The sequence below is a fragment of the Petromyzon marinus genome, chromosome 33, assembly GCF_048934315.1.
Source record: "Petromyzon marinus isolate PM22_M1 ecotype Great Lakes invasive population chromosome 33, UKy_Petmar_22M1.pri1.0, whole genome shotgun sequence".
Lineage (NCBI taxonomy): Eukaryota > Metazoa > Chordata > Hyperoartia > Petromyzontiformes > Petromyzontidae > Petromyzon > Petromyzon marinus.
This window is the reverse complement of record NC_133699.1, coordinates 7,309,522-7,326,366: the sequence shown is the minus strand read 5'-3', so window position 1 is coordinate 7,326,366 and position 16,845 is coordinate 7,309,522. Positions and strand designations below refer to the sequence as shown.

At 46.2% G+C, this 16,845-nt stretch overlaps 1 pseudogene; it reads right to left on the bottom strand.

Annotated features, from left to right (window-relative positions):
- LOC142929676 (exosome complex exonuclease RRP44-like) overlaps positions 1–16,845 on the bottom strand; it is a 75,462-nt pseudogene that overhangs the window by 38,796 nt on the left and 19,821 nt on the right.

The following is a 16,845-nucleotide window of genomic DNA, read 5'->3' as shown; positions in this document are numbered from 1 at the left end:
CCAATGTTCCTACCAGCCCACCCTGCAGGGACCTGTTTATATAGTGTAGTGTATACCCAGTTGCTTTGTGATTAATAGCTCAGCTTATTGAAGAATATATCAAGTACAATTATTATACTGATGTAATATAGACTTAGTTTTTTCCCACATTGGTTTACTGTATGATAGTTGGGTAGTTGGAGGCCCTTTAGCATCCATATACTAAATGCCTCTGTTGATATGTAAACTTTGACTTTAACACAGCTATTTTTTGTCACAAGCTAATCCCTAGCTATTTCAATGCTAAATTCTCCTGCTTTCTAGGTCATTCACACCTATCACCGAGCTTAAAAGACGCCACGAATCTCAGCAGCACTCATTGAAGCACTGTCGTCCCGACAGTTATGTTCTTTCACCTGAAGAAGGCCGCTTGTGTTGCGGCCGAAACGTCATGAGAATTTTATTGTCTTATTTTTATTTTATTATTTTATTCTCATTCTACGTGACTTTACCGAAAGAACCAAAGAAGATAAACAGATACTTTAAACACCTTCATTTGGAAGTGCACGCTTACGTTTACTATTTGCAAAACATAAACCAGGATCAATCCACTGCTGGATGAAGCCCTCTCCATGCTGCGATTCCTTGCGTCCCTGTGATGTGGCAATCCATTCAGCTCCTGTAAGCGACCTATTTTTATTTGACCAGGTAAGGCCCACCGAGATATATAGCTCTTTTCCAGAAGCAGCCTGGCCACATATGATTGCTCAACGTAGTGGCTTATGTGAATATTTATAGCAGTAATTATCTTAACGCATGTTTTTAGATGTGGAGAAAAAAACCGGAGGACCTGGAGAAAAGGATACGTGACCATGGGGAGAACATGCACACTCCAAATACGGGAGACCCTTGAATATCACGAGTTCATAGTTCGTGGTTTAGACCTATCGCCGGCAAGCTCTATGTATATCAATTTACCTATCATGGGGATTAGTTTTGGTCTTTAGCGGGTATACTGTACAAGGAAGTACTATATCATTGTGTGATATTGTGGTGGGGAGCAGGCGAGGGGATTATTTGTTTACTAGCCTTTTGCCCGTCCAAGGATGGGTGTATTGCAGTAAATCTATTGCAGTAAATCAGACCGCGAAATGATATTCATTGCATCCATTTGTGTGCAATTTGTAAGGCCGCGGTGACAGACCTATTTCATTTAAAGGTTATAATCCCTTGTTCATCATGACGTCCTTTTTACTTTGATGTCTCAATAGCGTTAGGGAGATCGCGTGACGTGAGGGTTCTGCCTTTGTAGTGAGTTTCTAAGTTGACGCTGAGGAGGGGGGAGGAGGCACCTCGCCCCCCCCCCCCCCATGTGGAGTGACGTCACCCGAAAGTTGCTGAGACAAGGTCTTATATAGGCCTGAGATGAGTGCATCAAGGTAGGTGGGTGGAGCTAGAGATGGTCCAACCACAGAGGCTGGGGCAGTGGCCTTTGTATTGTAAGATTAGCATGTCAATGGCTGTGGCAGTGGCCTTTGTATTGTGAGAGATTAGTCTATTCATGAGTATTAATCAGGGGGCCTGCTCGACGTGGAGTGACGTCACGTGCGGGACACAGACATTATTGGCTCATTATAGTAGTAAATTTGGCATTCAGTACAGCACATTTCCATTGTGATGTGTCTATTTTTGGTTGCGTGTATGTAAGCTCATTATTTAGGTCAAGCTTAAGTATTGAATATCACGCTTTTGGCTTTTGCTACACTTTCCAAAAATGTAACCACCTCGATATCCAAGGTACTCCTTATAAAGGCATCAGGGTCGGGATCAAACCCTCGGCCTCCTCCATACCAGGTGAGGTAGTTAACATCTCCTAGCCACCGAGCTGATTCAGTCTCTGTGGCAATGATTGTCCATGCTTTGCACAAGCAAATACTGTAGAAGCATAACTCGCTTTTTGTGTCTCCACATAAATCAGAATACGATGTTTAAATACATCAGCCTAATGGCTTTTCCCACCAACATTCCCCAGCAGCATTTGTTTTAAGCAATATAATTATACCGGCTCCCATTTGGGTTTCATCAGTTAGGCTTGTTAAACTAATGGTGGTTGTTATTCAAAAAAGAGCCGGCCATTTGCGTCAGTGCCACAGTCCAAATTTACCAGACTTTAAATAATACTTTCCAATTATCCAATTGGTTAAAACTACAGAGCAGCATTGCCCTTAATGTGAAACCATGGCACACTCTACCCGTCTGTAAAACATATCACCTTCGTGAGAGCCTTGCATTGTAGGAATGGTGCAAATACATCTGGTAATGATTTCATCTAATTAGATCTGAGGAAGAGTTATTACTATAAATCTTGACTTAAAGCTTTCGTGACTGCAGGAATTCATATTATTTGGGTCTTTCGGTAAAGTCACGTAGATAGGTTCAAATTAATAAAAATAAAATAAACAAAAAAGCTCTGACGTTTTAATCACAACACAAGTGATCGTCATCAGGAAGAAGAAAGAGGGGGAAAGCTGCTGAGGCAGACTGTTTTAAAGGTTGAAAATGGGTGTAGCCCAAGGGTCATAAACGACGTGGCTAGTGATGTTAATGTGAGAAATTAGCACATTAATGTAAGATCGGAGAGCGGCCTTCATGACGAGGGCGCGGAGGTGGTTAGGTTAATGTGAGAGATTGGCATGTTAATGTAAGATCGCAGAGCTGCCGCCACGTCGAGGTCAGCACGCGGAAGGGGCTATGTTGGTGTGAAATTTGTTTCACCTGTTAATGTAAGATCGGAGAGCCGAACCTACGGGGAAAATAAAAACTAACATCGGAAGGTGGCAGGATGAGAACAACACCAGTTATGACTTAAACTGGTTGATGACGTTCTTCCAATGATTGCTGAGTTTGTACCCATCGTCTCGGTCGAAAATGTGACTGTGTCTGTATATGTGGATGGCTTCATGAACGAATTTTTTTGATAGCCAGTGGGCTTACAAAGTACCTTCGTCTTAGATAAATCAATTGGCGTGTGAGCCAACCGCATTAAAACAATGATCAGCCAAGGCTACCGTGTTGGTCCTACCGTGTTTCAAATCTTCCTTATGCTCATGAACACAGTCCGAGACATATCGGTTAGTTTCCCCAATGTAACTACTGCCACAGACACGGCTTAGTTTGTAGACGCCAGGGTATTGTATATCAGGGACCCAGCGTATCCGCAGGTGGTGGATAGTGGAACGACCTTCTGTGAACTTTAGCTGCAAAATAAGCAGCGGCAACCCTAGCGGATAAGCATGTTGTGGACCAAGCAGTGACAGCACCACCAGGGTGTGGTTAGGACTGAAAATGCCAATGGTTTTCCTCTTGAAAAGCGACATATACCCTTTAACGATGCTTCCACATGGCGAGTATAGGCCGCCATTATAATAAGCATGTCTGCCACCAGCCATGGGTTAACAAGTCCTCAACAGCAGAGCAGGAGGAAGAAGATGTTAACATCTCAACAGCTGTGAAGGCGGACCAAGACTGCAGCAGAACGATATCTCCAATCGTACTGGTCTCCTTGCCATTGGATTCATGGTCCCATTCTCTCAAGAACTGTGTGGAAGCTACTGTACAACAGCTTTTTGGCGTCATCTGGTCCAACACCATGTGAGACTAGGCTCTAAGGAACGCTGTCTCGGGTGTGGACCAATCAATTTCAAGGACAGTGCATACATTATCAGAGTTATGTTTTTTGTTTGCATTCCAACCGCGGGTATTGTGGTCAATGCAAACATGACTCCTTGTAAAAAACAGGTGTCAGTTTTGTTGCCAGATAACAGGGTAAAAAAACAATTATTAGCTTCTCCACAATAAAATAAATCATGCACAGGCGTGTTTCATTAAAGGAACAACATCTTCTGGCCCATTCAATACAGTGTTTTTGGTGACCAGCTAGTGACGACGGGAGCTTGATTGTGAAGTCTGGAAGCTTCTAGTGGCAGCTACAAGAAGGTCGTCTAACACTCAGCAGAAACAAGAGTGTGTTTCTGCAGCTGTACCTGCGACTAAGAAGTCCTTTCAAATGATCCACTCTGCTCACCCCACGTGGGGAAGGAGCTAGGAAAGTGGCCCTAAACATAGTCTGTCTCACTTCTTCCGGACTGGATAACCACGTTCAGAAGGATCCCCATTACTGTGGTGGAAACAAAACTAAAAGTCAGATAATTACCTTTGGGAACTGGAATGTCAGGACCCTTATGGACAAGACTAAAAGTGAACGCCCAGAATGCTGCACCTTAATCGTGGCCCGGAAACTCAGACGACACAACACTGACGTAGCTGCCCTCAATGATACTCGACGAGAAGAGAAGGGGCAGCTCAAGGAACAAGGAGCTGGCTGTACCCTCTTCTGGAAAGGCAGACAGGAAGAACAGCGGCGGCTGCACAGAGTTGGTTTCTCCATCAAGAATTTACTTGATGAGTGAGCGCCTCATGACTCTATGTCTCAAACTGGTGGGGAGCCAATATTCTACTGTCATCAGCGTATATGCCCTGATTCTTCACTCCGATTATGAATGTTACGTCAACCTTGATCAGGTCCTTTCTACTGTTCCTGTGGGAGACAGACTTATTCTGCTCGGTGATATGCATGCCAGAGTTGGAAGAAACATAAACCTCTGTAATGGAACCATCGGGAAAGAAGGAGTGGGTAAAGTCAATTCCAACGGCATCCTTCCCTTGACTAAATGCACGGAAAATGGAGTCATCATCATCAACACCCTGTTACGCCAGAAAAAACAAATACAAAACATCATAGCATCATCCGTGATCTAAGCACCGCCACTTGATCGATTACGTCATTGTCCATGAACAGGATCCCAAAGATGTCTGCATCATCCAGGCTGTTCTAGTAGCTGCTGGTGGCTGGACTGATCATTGACTCATCTGCTCAACCATGCTCATAAAACTGGCTCGCAAGTGACGGCTTCATCAGAAGAGATGTCTACAGAAGATTAACATTGAAGCTTTATAGGACTCCATTAAGCAAGACCTCTTCCACCAATGCCTCAATGAAAAACTGTCAAACTTGATTAACCAAAAGTGGGAGAATGTAGGTCGTCAGAGAAAGTGCTTCAAGGATGTCCTCAAGTCCAACATGAAGAAGTGCTCCATCGACACTAACTCAAGGGAGTATCTTTCCCAGGATCACCTCAGATGGAGACAGTCTATTTCAAGAAGCCAAACATTTTAAAACTTAATAGCAGAAACAGAAAAAGTGGGAATGGCGGAAACAACAGCCTGCAGCCCGACTAATGCAGTTCCACCCACCACTATTTCTGGACACATGTGCCAGAGTTGCGGCAGAATCTGTCGATCCCAGATTGGTCTCTTCAGCCATCTTTGGACCCACAGAAAATCCAAATTTTCTCTGGAAGGCAATCCTCGATTGCGAGGGAAAGCCTATGATGACACTTGGGTCCCTGGTTCCATTGAAAAGGACGCAGTTGGGTTCATATTTTCACTAACACCACACCGTTCCGGGCCCTATCCACTGCTATTTGTGACTCAGTCTATGGGCCTCTGAGTCTATGAGTTTGTATGTACAACGTTAGTTCATGGGCTTCTCTGGACAGGCAAGATATTGGTAATACGAAGCCGTAATTTTCACAGCCCCGATGTGTTTATGTAATTTTTGTTGTGACTGAAATGATGTACATTATATAAGCGATATAGTTTGAAGAGTTGCGATGATTAGAAGGCTCGTGTAGGGGCTAATGTTGATCAAACTGTCGAATGTTTCCCTGCACTCAAGTATACAAACGGGAGAATGTGGAGCGCCATCTGCAGTTGGAAATGATGCGTTGATAGCTCAAGGAGCTGGAGAAAGCCACGGCCACGGTCTCCACCAACACCACCACTGCCTCCAACGCCATCCTGGCAGCCACATGCAGTTCCGCCGCCACCACCAGGGATGCTGTTGGGAGATGCATCGACACCCCCACCCCGACTGCTTCTGGCATATTATTCACCCCCACCGCCATGGCGCTTGATGTTGGCAGATTCAGCGCTGCCACCCCGGCTGCTGCTGGCATCTCCAACACCGCCACCACCGCCCCGGCTGCTGCCGGGAGATCCAACGTTGTCATCCCAACCCAGCTCATGCTGGCAGATGCACCACTGCCTCCCCAGCTTTTGCTGGGAGATCCACCACCGCCTGTGCCAAAGCCACCAGGTTCGGCAAATTGCGTAAATTTATTTGAGAACTTCACTGGTCGGCTACTGCTGGAAGATCCACCGCCGCTACCCCTACATCTGCAGGCCGATCTACCGCCGCCACCCCAGCGTCTGCAGGCCAATCCACCACCACCCCAAGGTCTGCAGGCCAATCCACCACCACCCCAACGTCTGCAGGCCAATCCACCACTGCCACCTGTGGGTCTGCAGGTTGATGCACCTTCACCACTCCTGGGACTTCATATTCAATACCCGTTGAGAAATACAACTGAGATTCTTGCATTACGTGTAGTCATTACACTTTCGGTGTTTTGCTTTCACTGGTGTTTGTCACGCCAAAACAAAGGTCAAATGTTGCTTTCGGGAGGTTATAGCTGGGAGGGAGAGGACAAGTGTGGCAGAAAAGAACCAGAGCTTTGTATGAAGTGATAGGCCATGTTACTTTTATACAGCACTAAGCAGCTGAAAAAAAGGATATGCCACTGAACTAATTCAGAGTAAGACCTCCGCTCTGAAATCGGAGCTGGTCATAAATAACTGCCCAGATATGGGAATACCTCCACTCTTTCCACAACTACATATCATGCGGAGTTGAGGGGGTGGAGTCCTTGAAGACATACAAAATATCAAGGCAGGTACTGCTTTGATTTGTTTGGTAGGGCGAATGGTAAGGCCCTACCTCTTATTGGCACGATCCAGGTTCACCATCAGACTCTCCCACTCCTTGAAGTGAACAGCCATTACGAGATCATCACCAACATCATCAGCACACAGATCATCCGTTGTTCCCTCCTTCCAGATTAAGAAAAACCATGGGGCATGTTACACGTTAACATTATTGATACATTACGATTCGTAGACCAAAGTAGATTTTAATACAATCAGTCCTCGCTTAGAATGCTCCCGTAGAACACTGATTCGTTACAGTGATAGGTGTGGGGCCAAATGTTCTGGACTGACTTCTACCACCAAGCCAGCTTCACAACATCTGCGCGTTTCTCCGGTTTCCTCCTACGTGCCGAACCCTGATGCTTGAAATTGTCCAAACATCTTAATGCAGCACGGAGCTAATAATGAGTCTCGAGACTCAATGTGGCTCTCCTGGGTACATACAGGATATTTCTAGATTTGATTATATTTATTCATATGATTCAGCCTAGCAGCTGCACTGCGATGTGCCAGCCTTGCCACTGTGTCATGGTGGTAGTGGTGGTAAAACCGATTCGGAATAATGTTCAGTGCGCGTTGTGATTTTTTCTTTTAAAAGTGTTAATCAAACGAGTTGCAGTGACGTCATGGTCGAGTAAGCAGCAATGACCGCTCCAACCCCTACATTAGAACATTACCTTTTTCGACCCAACATAACCACTCGCTTTCCTGTTTGATAGTTTTCTTATTTTTCTACCTGGCCTCAGGCACTTTATAGGGGGCCTTGGAAAGCTGTTTTTTTTTACTTTGGAGCTTCCTAGGGCGATCCACAGCCTCCTTAGGTGTAGGGTCCTCAGTAAGCAACTCGAGCCTGACCTCATGGCTAGGCCAAGGGGACCTTCCGCCTGTATCTTTGTGCTCCATGGAAGACAGATCCCCTGGGAAAAAAGCCATAGCTTTGTCTCCCCCCCCCCCCCACCCCGTTCAAGTTGACACCAGAGATCCCGGTGGGAGGAACGAGAGCTCTTATAAGCCCTTTTGTAAAAAAAAAAACCAAAGAGAATACTGCCCTTCTTCGGGTCCTCAACGAGATGTCGAGTAAGGTTTGCAGGAGGGTGAAGATTCAGGAGGCAGCCACATATGACCCTTCAGACTATGCTAGACGAGCAGAGCGGTGCAATGAAGACCTACGAAGCCAGGCTGCTGGAACCTGAGGAGGCTTACATCAGACTGGACTCTAAGGGACGGGAGTGCCAAGTAAACCATACGGCCTCCCGGAGGGGGTCGAGGGCAACGCTCCTCAAGATGCTCTATCCTACATTCGGCTACATCTGCTCGAAGCTCCGGCATTCCTCTCTACAACTGGGCCATCACCACCTACACTAGTCGGCGCTGCGCTGTGACCACGGCGTGCCTCCACGCGTGCCTGTCGACGGTCGTCCTCAAGACTGCCCGCATCGAACGCGAGCTCATCTCATTCGTATGGCAATGCTTGCTTCCCGCAGAGCAGACTCTTGTCCACAACCTCTCTCGCATAGATGTAGCGTAATAAATGCACATCCTATACCGTCGGTATACTTACCTGCAGTTGCGGGCACAAGCCCATAGGGGGTGCCACCCTGAGCTGGGGAAGGACAGAGAGAGCCAGGCCCCAGGTGAGGGGTTGGGGGGTTCTTCCAGAGCCCCCTGGAAGGTTCTAGAGAGGGGGCGGCACCGGGGGCGGAGAGCCCCCGAGAGGTGTATTAAAGGGGCACCTCTGGGACAGCTCGGGGCAGTGCTCCGAAGACGAAGAACAGAAGACCATCCTAGCTAGGACCCTGGGACCCGACATCCTTATAAGGGTCGGGGCCGAGCGCGGACCAGTGGTCAGGACCCGCACCTTGGCTGGGTCGGGTCAGAGTAGCCTCCCTAGCTAGGACCCTGGGACCTCGAGCCCAACGTCCTTGTAAGGGCCGCGCCGAGCTCGGACCAGTGGTCAGGACCCGTACCTTGGCTGGGTCGGGTCAGTTAGCCTCCCCTAGGGCACAGATAGCCAGAGGGCTGAGAGCCAGGTTTGATCAGTGCGAGGGCACGCTAGCCCGGAGGCTGTACCTCCCTAGATAGTGGGAGTTAAGGGGAGTTCTGTTCATAGTTACAAATAAACCGTGTTGCCTCTAAAGACGTCTCCAGTCTCCGTGGAACCAACTACATGTGTATTTTTATATTTTTACCACTGTGATATACACGTTGCCTGCGTGCGGCGACGCTGGATGCTTTTCCCTCTTCCTTTTCCTCATCCCTTCACCACAGAATGAACACGGTAACGCGGTCATGCACCTCGGGGGGGGGGGGGGTCAGGGGTCAGACATTTGTGACGATGTGTGACGTGGGGGAGGCGGGGGGTTTGAGAAATGTGACGTCACATCAAAATGCGCAACTTTAAGTATAGAATTGTTATAACACTAATTGTTATGACACTCCTACATCAGTGCAGCGCCACGCACTACAATGGCAATAGTTGAAGCATGTTTTATTTTCAAAATGGAAATATGGCTTTGGGGGGGGGGCTGAGCTTTGTGACGCCATATTTGAGGGGGGGGGGTCTGACTTTTTGTGACGCCGAGTGACGAGGTCAAAAATTGCGTGATGTCATTTAAGGACGGCCCCTCAAGTGAATGGCAAAATTGGTTTCGATTTACGTTGTTTCACTTACTGTCGTGTTTTTCAATGTACTAAATCGAGAACTTCAGTGCTTGGGGGATTTTGGAGCTGGCTCACCGCCTGGGCTGCTGCTGCCTTCCCACTCGGCTGTGGTTGCTCGAACCTCCGAGTCGTTCATAGCTCGTGGCTTCTAATATCGGAAGGAAGCGGTGATCGTCTTTGTTCGATGGCCAAGAGCTGCTGCTGCGAGGATGACCGGAGTTTGCGTGATGACCGTTTATGCTCCTGGACACGAGATCAGCAAGGTGTGATGTTTCATTTGTGGGAGTTGCACCGCCTGTACGCGATCAACCGTCGACGCGCCCACCCGGGCCCCACGTTTGCCGTGAGGCACCATGAGGGCCTCCCCGACGGCCAGGGCCTCCGCACGGTCGGAGTGGGCAGAGGCCGGCGTTCGACTGGTGGTTTGAAAAGAACACGGACAAACATTCGAGCTCACGCTTTTGCTTTGGCAACAATTTTCGTTAATTGGGCTCCGAGCGGCTCAACAAGCCTGGAAGCCGGCGCATTTAATCACCTCCGAGATCGAAATGTGGCAAATCGCATGCTAATCAGGAGCAAGTTGGCCCAGGGATTGTGAATCAAATTTGCATGTGAAACGGCGGTGCAGGACTCGATTCGAAGGTGAGTGAATACTGCGCGGTGGTGCATTGCAAGTGGACATTATTATCATCCAACAGTGACCAGCATGGTGAAGTATGGTCAAACTAAAGCTGGCATCCAACATCACGTGGTGAGATGTTCATCCAGCAGTGGAAAACGTAACTTAAAGTAACCAAAATAACAAGATGCATGGAAAATAAATCGGTTTAATTTTGTATATAAACGCATATAACTCATGTGTACATGCTTGTAAATATACGATTCAGCTAAAAAATGTTAAACACATTTACACAAAGTCGCAAAGACATCAACTCGCTTAAATCTTTACCAGTACTCTAGGAGCTCAGAATTATTGCCCAAGTACTGTATATACGTGAGCAAAGTTATGACCATTTACGAAACAATTTGAAAACGTGTCAATATTTTGTCAGAAATTATCTTTGCACGTCTAAAGGACAAGAGAAGCTGTAACGAAATGCGCATTTGTAAACGATTAAACCTTAAAATTTTTTGACACCGACATTTTTTCCAAAAAACATTCCTTGTGTGATTGCACAGAGTCCGATGAGGGGTGGGGCAGCTGTGTAAAAAAACCTGAGGTGAAATTCTCCGTTAAACCGACGATTTAAACAGCAACAGCTCGGGGAATTTTATACTATGTTCTATGCAGCTGACCGCTGCCCCTTCATACAGTAAATGGCATCCTCACAAGAATAAGTAACCTAACATCCCTTGCAGGGAATCCTCTCGCGATAAAAAATCTTCAATTTGCCATCCATCACGAGACCCCTGCGGGTATCACCGTGCACAATCATACTTCGAAGCTCTTGCTCGGATTCCCCAGAGCTTTGCCCTCCGAGTGGCCACCCTAATGGCCCACTCCGACAGGCCAAACCTGGCACAATTGTAGGTTTTCAACTATAATACACATTTTATGGGTTAGATCGTTTAAATATATAAATGTGTTGTTAAACCCACCACCACCCGACAGCCAATTAGTAAGGTTTGTCACGTAAACAGAACATGTCAATTCGTTACTAGTACAGTCCACCAGTGTGTTGGAGAGCAAAGCCACACCATTTACAATCTAAGTACAACATTTCGCCAGCACTAACTAGCTTCATCAGGCGACAGCCATCACTTGTGAGCACTTCTTTCGCGAATTGGGAGGGGAATCAATGAATGCATTGACTATGGGTATCCATTGCCGATTGGGTTATTTATATGTTAATCAACACACATTATGCATGCGCATTAAGGGACGAGGATTCTCCACGAATCTGGCTGTCGCCTGATGAAGCTGGTTGTAAATACTGGTGAAACATTGTACTCAGATTGTAAATGTTGTGGCTTTGCTCTCCAAGACACCAGTGTGATGTTACTAGTACCGAATTGGCACGTTCTGTTAATGTGACAAACCTTTCGAATTGGCTGTGTCGGGTGGTGGCGGGTTTACCGACACATTTAAATATTTATTACGCGATCTAACCCAAAAAACCCGTGTTATGGATATTGGTCGCGAAAGCCTACGTGTTAAACTGGTTTTCAACTGTTAGATCAGTGGTAGCCGATATGTGAATCGCGATCCATGGGTGGATGATCGCAAAAGATTTTGATTGTGGATCTCGGGACAAATAGGAATAAACACCTCTAATATAAAGCATTTCTTGTTATAGCAGATGGCAAAACAAAATCCCCGACTAAGAATTAATGGATTAATAATATATATTTTAAACCAATAGATTGCACTAGCACTTGGCATGTCTACAGTGTTCTATTAGTCGGTTAAATCCATCCGGGTAACTGCTGGTCATATATTGCTGGTAGATCACGGAACATGTTGAGATATACCAGAATGGATCACAGTGCTTTGTGGGTTGGACGCTGCTGCGTTAGTCAATAAACACCACCGATTCAGTAACCAATATTTTTGTGAAATCACCTTCATCACAAGGGGGTCAGTGTCTTGGCTGGCAAAGAAGTTGGGCATAAGATATCCTAAACCTTTGATTTAAAGCTTTCGTGACTGCAGTAATTCATATTCTTAGTTCTTTCGGTAAAGTCACGTTGAAGGGAAACAATAAAATAATAATAAAATATATATTTTATTATGTTATTGTTTCCCTTCAACGTAATAATAATAAAATATATATTATTTTATTGTTTCCCTTCAACGCGACTTTACCGAAAGAGCTAAGAATATATCCTAAACCTTTCATACATCTTGATGCGTATACACCTTAATTGGCTGATTGTACTGGTTGGCAAGATAAAAATTCTAAATAAATAAAAAATTGCGCTACCGTTTGAACCGCTGCGACAGGAGAACAAAGAACCGGTGACCTCTGGATTGCAAGTTCAGAGTGCAAACCGTCTGTTACTTCAGGGTAGCAATTCTCATAACCGCCACTGCTTTTTTCAATTGTTCACCTCTGCTTGCGAGCACAATGTACACTTAATTAACTCTGCAGATGTAAAACCCAGAGTGTGTGCCCACTCATGCACCTGCTCCGACATCTTGTTGACACCGCATCCACGATACACTAGTGCTGTCTGGGTTTCTTAGGCCGGGGAGAAGGCGAGCCCCATGGGGTAGACTCCGCAGGGTTGTAGCCTGGAATCTGTGACAGCGGACACACAAATGGCACAAACGTACAACGAAGATAGTCACCCAAATAAGCCTTTAACAGACTGTGCTGCTGTTAGACAGCATGGCCCACGAGGGGGTAAGTGGCCAACACCTCTCCCCAGTGCTGATGTTTACACACTGCACCAGGTACTCATTTAAGAAAGAGTTGACCTTGGGTAGGCAAAACAGCAGTTCAGATAATCCTCACTGGTGTTGGCGGTGAGTGGGAATTGGGTTGCCGGGTTCATAGCGCAGCGTGCTAACCACTACACCAATGCTCTCACACACACACATGCGGGTATTTCCAACACAAGTGATACGTTATTATTACACTTATTAACACTGAAAAACTTAACAACTCCACACAGTAACACTCTAGTTGGGAATCAAACCCAGTTTTCTTGCTGCAAGACGCAAGGGTTTACCAATGTGCCACCCTGCCGCCCATGGCGATACGTAAACTACCTTAATACCAGTTTCAACGCATGCTTATTTTTAGATATGGGAGGAAACCAGAGAACCCGGAGGAAACCCATGCAGAACAGACTCATGGAGTTTTGTTAAGAAATCTGATATCTACCAAGGCTCCCACACCCTGACTTAGCTTGGTATCTTGAGAACTCGCATTCATCAACAACAGCCCCAAACGATCATTTAAATAGGTCACGTTTCAGATAATGGCCCTTCTTGTGCAATGAACTAGGGCCATAATAAAAATCTATTTTATACAGCACCTTGCATATCGAAACATCTCAAAAAAGCACTGGACATTAAAAAACTACTCAAGTATAGATACAAGCCAATACAAATAAAGTAAAAGCCAATAATAACAATGAGAGTGATACTGACACTTTACACAGCATGCAAAATGCAATAAAAGCTAATTATAATGATTCCCCTCACAGTAATAACCAATCAGAATCCAGGAAAAGCCAATTAATAACGACGTTTTCAAGCTGGATTTAAACACACAGACAGTCACAACTGATATAGGTAGGGATAGTATCCCATAGTCTTTGGATATACAGTCTGTTCTATAATACGGTAGTTGCGTACCTCAAGAACACCACGTTTTGGAAAAATCGTGTTATAATAAATAATATATATTATATGGGGTAAAGCGCAGTCCGCAATAACGCGTGAGATGCGTAACACAGGCTGAACAAAGACTAAGGAACGTGGGTAGCATCTAGAAGCATCCAGCAGCATCCCGCCTTGTGTGATGCTACGCCGAGGCAGCCGTTACGACCGCTTATTCCTACTCGCGCGACGTAGTTCCATTCATTCAACCGAGTTAAATCCAGTTCGGATCCGCGTTATACAAAAAATGCGTTCCTTCATACATTCATCATCGCGTTATATCCAATTTGCCAGTTACAGGAGGTATAGGACAACAGACTGCAGCTCAAAATGCTAGCTAAACATATATTTTTTCCATCCAAGACCGGAGTTTATATTTTATTCCTGTGTTATAAGGGTATTACGTTCAGGGGCTAAATGCCAATGTATGGGTCTGATAGCCACGGGAGAGCCTCAGGAGAGAGTTTGTGTCATCTTGCCACCCCCTCCATTGAAGGAGCGCAGACTACAGTGGTGTAAAATGTGGTCCATAGTTTGGGTTGCATGGCCACAATCGTACAGTAGCTTGTTTTTAATGCACTGCTATGTATCTGTATGAGTCTCTATGAATCTCTAGGAATCATAATGGGTCTCTCTGTATCTCCTATGTATCTCTGTGTCTCTATGGGTTTACTATACGGTCCCACAGTTTGGGTTGCATGGCAACAAGCGCTATGCTGTGGCTTGTGTCATTAATTTTCGGCCCGCTGACGTTCCGATGCGGAGAGCGTTTGTTTTTTGTGCACTACTGCTGGCGCAGCAAGCAGCAACAGCAGCATGGTCACAATACAAATCGGTGGTATTCCGAGGTTGCGCGTCGCGCCGCACGGTGAGTACCTCCGGGCGGACGAGGTGCATGCGGATCCGCTGGTGCTGCAGGTTGGACGAATCCAGCGACACGCGCACGCACACGCGGTCGAACATGTTCAGCGCGATGCCCTCCACGCACAGCGTGGGGCCCTACACAAAACACAAAGACATATCTCCAATGTAGCCTTAACAGACTGTTGGGGCAAGTGCTGTTGGCGAGGAGGACAGATGAAGGCCGGCACGGCACACAAGGGGGTGGGTCGCCAGCGCCATGCCCGGCCGCCTTTGTCTTCCCAGTGGCGATGTTTACACACCGCACCAGGCATTCAATTGAGTTCCGAGTCAACCTAGGGGAGGCCCAGGACCGGTTCAGATAATCATCACTGGTGTTGACCGTGCGAAGGAATTGAACCCAAGTCGCCGGGATCGTAGCGCAGAACGCTAACCACTACACTACCGCTGACTGCTCTCTGCCAAGTGCCCTGCACACAAGCACGGATTGACGTAAACCCAACGTTATTATTCATACTATTACATGGGTCACTCAGAAAAGCCTCACTGATTCTCAAAACGTTTGCATTCAAGGTCACTGCTACGTCTTTGTAAAAGGAGGCGAACGATTGATATGTGCTCCCCAAATAAGTAATTTGCATGTAATTTGCCAACCTTGAACCATGATGCTGGCACACGAATAACGTTACAGGATCTTTTAACGTACACTGTTAAAGCGGATAGCCTGTAAATATTTTACGCTTAATACACACCACAGTATTAACCGGAGTGGCCACCGAGTTTGAAACGCAAACCTCCACAACACACAGCGAATGCAATACCGCTTGGGCCACCTCAGCGCGAGCTGAAAACCAGGCATGAGAAGCCCTTTTGAGCTTCTGGTCCAAATTAGGCTGTGTGCATTATCCACGCAGAGTGACAATGTAATGCGGCATGCAAGGCATGCTGGAAAGGACCGGATCCACTGGTCACACATGTGCTTTTTGCCATCTAGAGATCACTTTTTGCATCAACTACTATTTCCCTCATTTGTTTTTATTCTATAAGTACTTTTCTGCCCTTTGAGTTCCTCATTGTTTACAGAAAGCATTAGATTTTCTCTATAATTCTTCCGGATCTGAGGGATTTTACTGTATTTTTAATCTGATGTCCACTCCGTGACAATACGGGCTCCGTCATGGCAGTTATTTCCAAAGCATATTTAATTGTGACCGTTTTATAATTGAAACGCATTTACATCATTAAATTCAGTTTCAGTTTATTTTGGTATAGCCCTGTAAGCCATCCGGCTCTAATGTATCCACCGGTGTAACTTCCTCTGTAATAGTCCACACTGCCAAATGGCAAAAAAACGGAGCTTCGTATCTCACTGCGTTCTTCCACCTTAAACCAAGTGTCTGTGTGTCTGATAGAAACCTAATCGTAGAGAGATGGTCAGGGGGCTTGGGTCCCAGTGCATTAAGCCAGTCCTGGGTTTAAATGCAGAATTCAGCCGTTCGGGAAATGCCAATGCCTCCCGGTTAAGTGAACACATGCCCTACCTCCTCGTCGAAGGTAACGTTGAGCTTGAGATCTTTGGAGTCAAAGAAAACCGTCCCCTCCAAGCCGTACTTGGGAATGAGCACCACCACGGCGTTCTTGCGCACAAACAGCACGAAGCCCTCTTCGCTCACCACTCCCTTGCTCTTGAAGAACAACTAAGACCACAACAACAGCAGCCGTTAATCACCGCTACGTTGCCAAGAGCAGACACACGCGCATCACTTACCAGGCCCACAATTATTTAACAAAATTTAAGGTATTTTTCTGCATCCCCCCGCTAATTAATTCCAGTTGTGCTATTGGCATCATGTCATGGGGATTATTTTGAGTTCAATCGTGAAGGTACAATGTCAATTGTATTGACTATAATCCTCCATCACCTGACAGAGCCAATCAAATAAAGTTGTCACATCATGGGCAAATGTGCCAAGTAACCAGGTTTTTCAGCAAACACAGAAGAATGCTGAAAAGCAATGTCAAGTGTAGCCAACCAGTACAGCCATGGCACCACCACACGTAAGCGTGCGAATAGAAAACAATTGATTCTTACTACACGCACAATACGATGCCTGCATTCGTGACCT